Source organism: Chenopodium quinoa, unplaced genomic scaffold, assembly GCF_001683475.1.
Source record: "Chenopodium quinoa cultivar QQ74 unplaced genomic scaffold, ASM168347v1, whole genome shotgun sequence".
NCBI classification, from domain to species: Eukaryota; Viridiplantae; Streptophyta; class Magnoliopsida; order Caryophyllales; family Amaranthaceae; genus Chenopodium; species Chenopodium quinoa.
The window spans coordinates 1,928,964-1,935,915 of NW_018743942.1; positions in this window are offsets into that span (position 1 = coordinate 1,928,964).

Genomic DNA, 6,952 nt, shown 5'->3' on the forward strand with positions numbered 1-6,952 from the left:
TGCTAATCCTTTAGAAAAGGAATTTACTCTTGTGGTGGTGTTAGTGGTTGGGTGGTTGTGCTAATAGTCGTGCGGTGGTCGCGCGATGGTGTTAACAGAAGTACGGTGGTCGTGCGATGGTGCTAGTGGTCAATTGACCAACTTAATTAATTTTCTTAAAAAAAACATTTGTTATAAAAATTGAAGAAAAAATTATTGATTTAAAATTGAAAATAAATTGTCAAGTTACTCATTTTTTTAGGACAACGCCGATGCATAATATTAATTAATGGACAAAGAGTCCGAGATTACATAAGGAGAAATCTCCATGGGACAGTGATTGACCCACACTTGCTCAACCCCAAATGACACTACTCTAGCAAGATGATGTGCAACATAGTTGCCACGACTCTTTACATGGGACCACTTGAAATAATTAAAAGTACTACTTAAAGACAAAATATCATCAAAACAATATCAAAATCAGAGAAATAAGTCGCAGCTTTTGAGAGGCGATTAATAAGCACTTCACAATCGGACTCCAAAATTACATCATTATAGCCCCACCTTCGTGCTAGCTTGACTGCCATAAGGAGTGCTCTACCCTGTGCTATCTCTGGAGGCCAAAAGGCCTTGACCCTTCGAATAGCTGAATGCTAGCATCTACATTAATTTTGATCACACCAAGTGGCGGGGCAAACCATCTTGATGGACTCTTGCAGCCCCTAGCTTGAGCAATCCCATAAATCTTCTTGCTGTATTTCCCCTGCTCATCCACAAGCCTATCAACCCTTGCAATCAACAAAGCATTGGATGTAATTTTTCCTTCAAACACTCGAGTGTTTCTCTCAGCCCAGATAACCCATGTCAAGAAGGTTGCCTTCTGTTTCAATTTGGCATCAACGTTCTTCCAGTGCTCTAGCAGGTCACACATAGAGCCTTCCCTATTCTGCAGCAAGCTCACGCAGTCACACTCTTCCCATAGTTCCTGAACCCGAACACAATCAAAAAGAGCGTGAGAACTTGTTTCCTCTGTCTCGCTGCACCATGGACACCCAGCCTCCTAAATCAAGTGCGTTGACTTCAATAAAGCTCGAGTTGGTAGAGTGTTTGTACATAGGCGCCAAAGAAAGTGACGTATGTTTGGAGAAACATCCATGCCCCAAATTTCAACCCACGCAATGTGAGTCATCAAAATTACAACCTTTCCCAAGCATATAAGACGTTTTGGTAGAGTGCAAACCGTCTTTAGAGAAGGCCCAAGTAAGCTGATCTTGAGGTGATCTCATACTCACCGGAATTAATAAAATGCACTGCTGGTCCTGCTCATTGAAGGTCGCAGAAATCAAGGTAAAATCCAACTCCTTCGGCTGCATATCAATTAGATCAGAAACTTGTTTAAATTCTTAGACTTCTGTAGATGTCACGAACCTTCCTTCAGCATCTGCCAACCAAGGATCCTTCCAGATGTTTATCTTTGCTCCGTTGCCAACACGCCATAGCAAGCCTTCTTTTACAAGTGCCTTGGCACTCCTCCAAGAATAGCTCCCCCCCCCCCCCCCCCACCCCCAAATACGCATCAAGGAATGATGAGTTTGGGTAGTATTTTGCCTTGAACACTCTGCTCAACAGAAAGCTTTCATACTGTATCAATTGCCAGGCTTGTTTTCCGAACAACGCCTCATTAAAAACCTCAAGATCCTTGAACCCCATCCCCCCTAAACATTTTGGTGTACACATATATTCCCATGATTTCCAGTGATTTTCCGGCTCAAACCACCATACCCCCAGAAAAAACGAGCCATATATGATTGGATGGTATTAAATTTCAAGCTCGGGAATTTGTACACACCCATTAAATAAGTCGGGATTGCCTGTATCACTGACTTCAAAAGTACTTCTTTTCCTGCTCTTGAAAGCAATTTCTCTTTCCAACCCTGTAGCTTCTTCCATATTCTGTCAATAAGTGCGGTGAAAATAGCTTTCTAGTTATAATTTCTTTTTCTCTCTAGGGTTCTTTAAAAAAAAAGTATTTCATAGGCCCGAGATTTGGCTATTTCCAACCCCTTCCCTTTAATTTCTTCATGTTTTTGGTTATTGAATATAATAACTCTACACTCTTTGATGGTAGTAAGTACTCTTATAGTGGGTTTGAGTGTAGTAAGTGCCCCTATAATGAGTTTTTTTTGTTTTTATTTTTATTTTTTGAGTTTAGTATGGTTAAAGATTTGTGCGGAGTTAAGAAAGAGGTTAATCCTTTGATTACAATCAGATGAATTAGTCGGAAATTTTCTTCATGACTATAACAGATCTATAGACCCCCTCGTCGAAAAAGGTTTTAAATCACAACAATATGAAAGAGGGTATAAAGAAGGTACGATTTGCAATAATTATCGTAGATTTGATGAAATAATGTTTTTATTTGATTCAATTTTCATATATTAATTATATTTAAATCTCTTTATAGATGTCGTATGACTTTTCATTGATTAAAAAAAAAAACTAATCTGCCACTGATTTTATTCATGATGTAATAATTTGATAGATATGTTTACGCACCAACATTTTGTAACACTCCCAAATTACTCTCCAATAATAATTATTATAAAACATGATTTAGAGAGAAACTTAGGGATATTACCACCACGTGATTACGTTAGGCTTTTCAAAACAGAGATTTGCACCAGAAGAAATGCATACTTAACTTTTCTATATTAATAATAATAGTAATAATAGCTTTTAAATTGAACTATATGAGAACTTTTCATAAAAAAGTCAACCATGAAACCTAGACTACATGATTATCGCCCTTCATCCCCAATGCCACATTTAGATCACGTCGAGTTATCATCAACTATCTACTTATCATAATGACAAGTAGGGCCAAGCAAAAATAAAAGAGAAATACGTATTAGAAAAAACGCTAAGTACATACCAACGCTAGATATGAAAAACCTAGTTATTTAAGTAAACATACTTTCGTAAGATTTAGCATTTGTGGATAATAATTATTCAAACCTTCCATAAATAGAAATTTCGCATTTATCTTAGAAATGTTTAGAAACATTCCAAAAATTATCAACATTTCAAAACCAGAGACTTTCCCAAAATAGATTCCAATATACATGGAAGATCAATTTTTTCGTAAACCATTTTCCCAACCTAAGTGTGCACACACCCCCAAACTAGTAACTTCTTACATAGTGCTATCAAGGGAAAACTAGGTTATACATAGCTCATAGTCTTCCATCAATTTTATCTCCACATAGTGTGAGTCATAAAAATCCAATATATATATTTGATAAGTCAACCTTCCAATCCCCATGTATGGCATTTCAATAACATTTGTTCTTAAAAATGAATTTAAATTCAAGTATGTGTATAAAAAACTTTTAGAGCATTGAGATTATTTCCAAAGATCAAACAATAAAATATTTCACAATATTTATTTCATAAACATTCATAAATCCTTGTTCAACATTCAAACATATTTGTATAAAATCACATAATTAAAGATCTAGCCACGAGTACGTATCTTGCTCTTTACAACTATTCCACCTAGATTTACAAGCACGAGTTATCTCCTAAATAAACATTATATGGAGTATATTAAATAAACATAAAATATGAAACCTTATAAATATCATAAATTGAAAATAAATTTTAGTTTTTTAGGAGACTAATCACAAAACAATCTAAAGTAGCAAAGCTCACGCGAAGGTTCATGTTGTAAAGGAGGCAGATCTTGCAGAGGTCATATCTCATAGTGTATAACTCGGGTGATTCTTGAGTCTAACCTCAAGGACTTTTCAAGAGGAACAACTTTGTCTCAAATAGCAGAATAGCATAAAGCTAAAAATGATCAGAAATGGTTGAAAAATAGCTTGGAACAAATACGGGCTGAACTAGTACAAAAATGAAAGGCATAAGAAGAAAGAAGAAAAGGAGGATGGAGCTTTAAGAGCAAGAGACTTTTGGCTTAAAATAGCTGAACTTTGGGTTCTATTTATAGAGTTTGAGAATTCTTTTGACATCATGTATGATGTCAACAATTTGGGGGTCAAGTATTCAAACTTATAGAGGAAGTTTATGATTTTGGTCATGCTATTGATATCATGTATGATGTTAACAACTTGACGGTTAAGTATTCAAGTTTGTAGAGGAAGTTTATGACTTTGGTCTTGTTTTAAGAGTAAGAAATATTGACTCTGGTCTTTATGTTAACTTAGAGAAATAATGAAAGATGCACACGAAGTAGAAAAATATGATTTTCGGCTACTGAATTCCCGGCTTCCATTTTAAAATCTTTTATAAAACATTATTTTAACCAAGTCATTTTCGTAACTACGATGTTGTTTGGTTGATAAGGGAATTTAATTCTCATGGGAATTTGTATTTCATGGGAATTAAATACCTATATCTAATTCCTAGGAATTGTCTAAACTTACTTGGTTAGGATGAAGGAAGTTGCAAATCATGGGAATTTTGAGTTACCTAGGGAAGGTTAGGTAATTAATGTCCCATATTTGTGGGAAGTCACAATTCCCATGAATTTGTAATTCCCCCATTTACACTTTTTATTGTCAACCAAACAACTCACTCATTTGCAAATTCCCATGATTTTTCACTTTCCCCATTATTATTATTATTATTATTATTATTATTATTATTATTATTATTATTATTATTATTATTATTATTATTATTATTATTATTATTATTATTATTATTATTATTATTATTATTATTATTATTATTATTATTATTATTATTATTATTATTATTATTATTATTATTATTATTATGACGTATTCAAGTCAAAACATAATTAATGTTCATAAAACGGGTCTGAAAATACGGGGTATTACACATTTTTTGAATTCATTTTTACCTTGTCTTTATATTAAAAAAAAAACTTTAATACAACCTTCTAGTTAGATTGGAATTTTATCATGTTTAGTGGTGTTCAAAAATCGGTCCAGACCGAAAAAATGGATCACTGGACCGAATTAATTGGCCTAGTCTTCGGGTCTAATTTTTTTTCCCGGTCTTCGGGCCGGTTCAAAACCCTATGAAAACCGGTCTTGGATCGGACCGATTTTTTTATTAAAAATGTGCGTGAAACCTTAAATAATGGTTTAGATTATCCTTAATAATCTTAGAAAACTCTAATTTATGACTTTTTTTGTACTAAATACACAAAAAAAGAAGTTAAAGTGTAGATTTTCTTTACTTTTTTTTTCAAGTTTTTCGTTAAATTATTAAAAAATATTAGAATTCTTTTTAAAAAATTCTTAAATCGGTCCAAAGCGATTCGGTATGGGTTTTGGACCGATTCTTTTGGTCCAATCTAGGATTGCTCCTAGCTTAATCGGTCCGGTCTTCAGTTTTTAAAATTCTAATTTTCGGTATTAGGTCCGATCCGAGTTAGTCTGGTCTGGTCCGGTCTTAGACCTATGATAATCATGTTTACTCTTAAAGCCTATTAATCATCCCTTCAATAATGTCCATTTTAAAGTTGAAATGTGTTGACTTAGAAATCATTTGAACACATAAAAGTATATATCTTGGTTTAAAATTTTACTTTTCCATTACAATTTATTACATTACAATTTATTATTTTTGAAAGACATTTCTTAAGGAATTAACTAAATTAATTATTGTCCCAATAAAAAAAATATTTATTGTGTAGCTTTTATGAATACGATAGTTATTTATGAAATCCTTAGAAACATAAATAAAAAAAATCTAGTATTATATTTTCCGTTACATTTTCATTATCTTGATAATAACATATATAAAATGTGTCAACATCTTTATTTAGAGTCAGGATTTCTACGTTACCCAATATGATTATAATATTTATATGCATACAAGATACTAATATAAAAAAAATTACATACTAGATTTACATGGAATTAAAATTAATTAAAATAGGAATTTTGTTACATTACATGAAAAAAATTACATGGAAATAATTTATAAATTATTTTTATTATGATACTGTCCAATTATAATGCTGGAGGTTTTTAATCAATTTTAGTGTATTTTCAATTCTGTTTTAAGTTTGTTATTTCTGGGTTTTTAGAAAGCAATATTTTCTTTTATGAATGAGTGGTTGTAATGTGTTTGCTAATTGGTTATTAAAGCAACTGAAAGTTGTAATTGAAAATTAAAAAATGAATTACAATTTTATCTCTCTCTTCTACTTCTCTCTGATTCTATCTTTTCCTTCTTGTTTTTTCTATCCTATTCCGCTTCTATCTATGCTGCTGCATTCTTCATCCCCTCTCTAAAATTGAGTTCGATATCGACAATTGAGGTATGTAGGCGTCGTTTGAAGTGCGCTACGTTAGGCATGTATGAATATGCTTAGAATTATTAGAAAGTGGGAATTGACATATATGATTAGGGACAACGATTAGTGTAATACTCCGTACTTTTATGTATTTTTATAGAGTATTTAAGTATTTATAAAATATATTTTAAGGGCTCACGTATTTTAATTAAATATTTTAAAGGGTTAAAGTATTTTAATTATAAGGTTTTATAAAAGTAAAATATATATTTTGGGTCAAACGCTTACTAATTATTGGGCCTTGTTTAAAATATTGTATATAAACTATTTCTACATACTCTTATTGAAAATATCCATTTCATTTAAATAAGCCCAACCCTTCATTTGAACCGTTGTGGGTCAAATGTCTTATAATTCAAGCCCATTTATTTATTAAGCCCAAACCTACTCTATACTCTCTACTCTATAAATATCCCCCAAGACCCCAAAATTTTTTCACACAAATAGGCCAAAATCAGTTTTTGCCATGTAAGTATTTATTTATTCTTTTTCTATCTTTTCTTTCTTTTTCTTTCTCTTCTTTTTGGTTCATGCGTGAACAACATCACGCAAGCAAGCAAGTTGCTTGCCTTGTTTCTTGACTTTGCCACCTTGCTGCCACGTCATGCTGCCGGC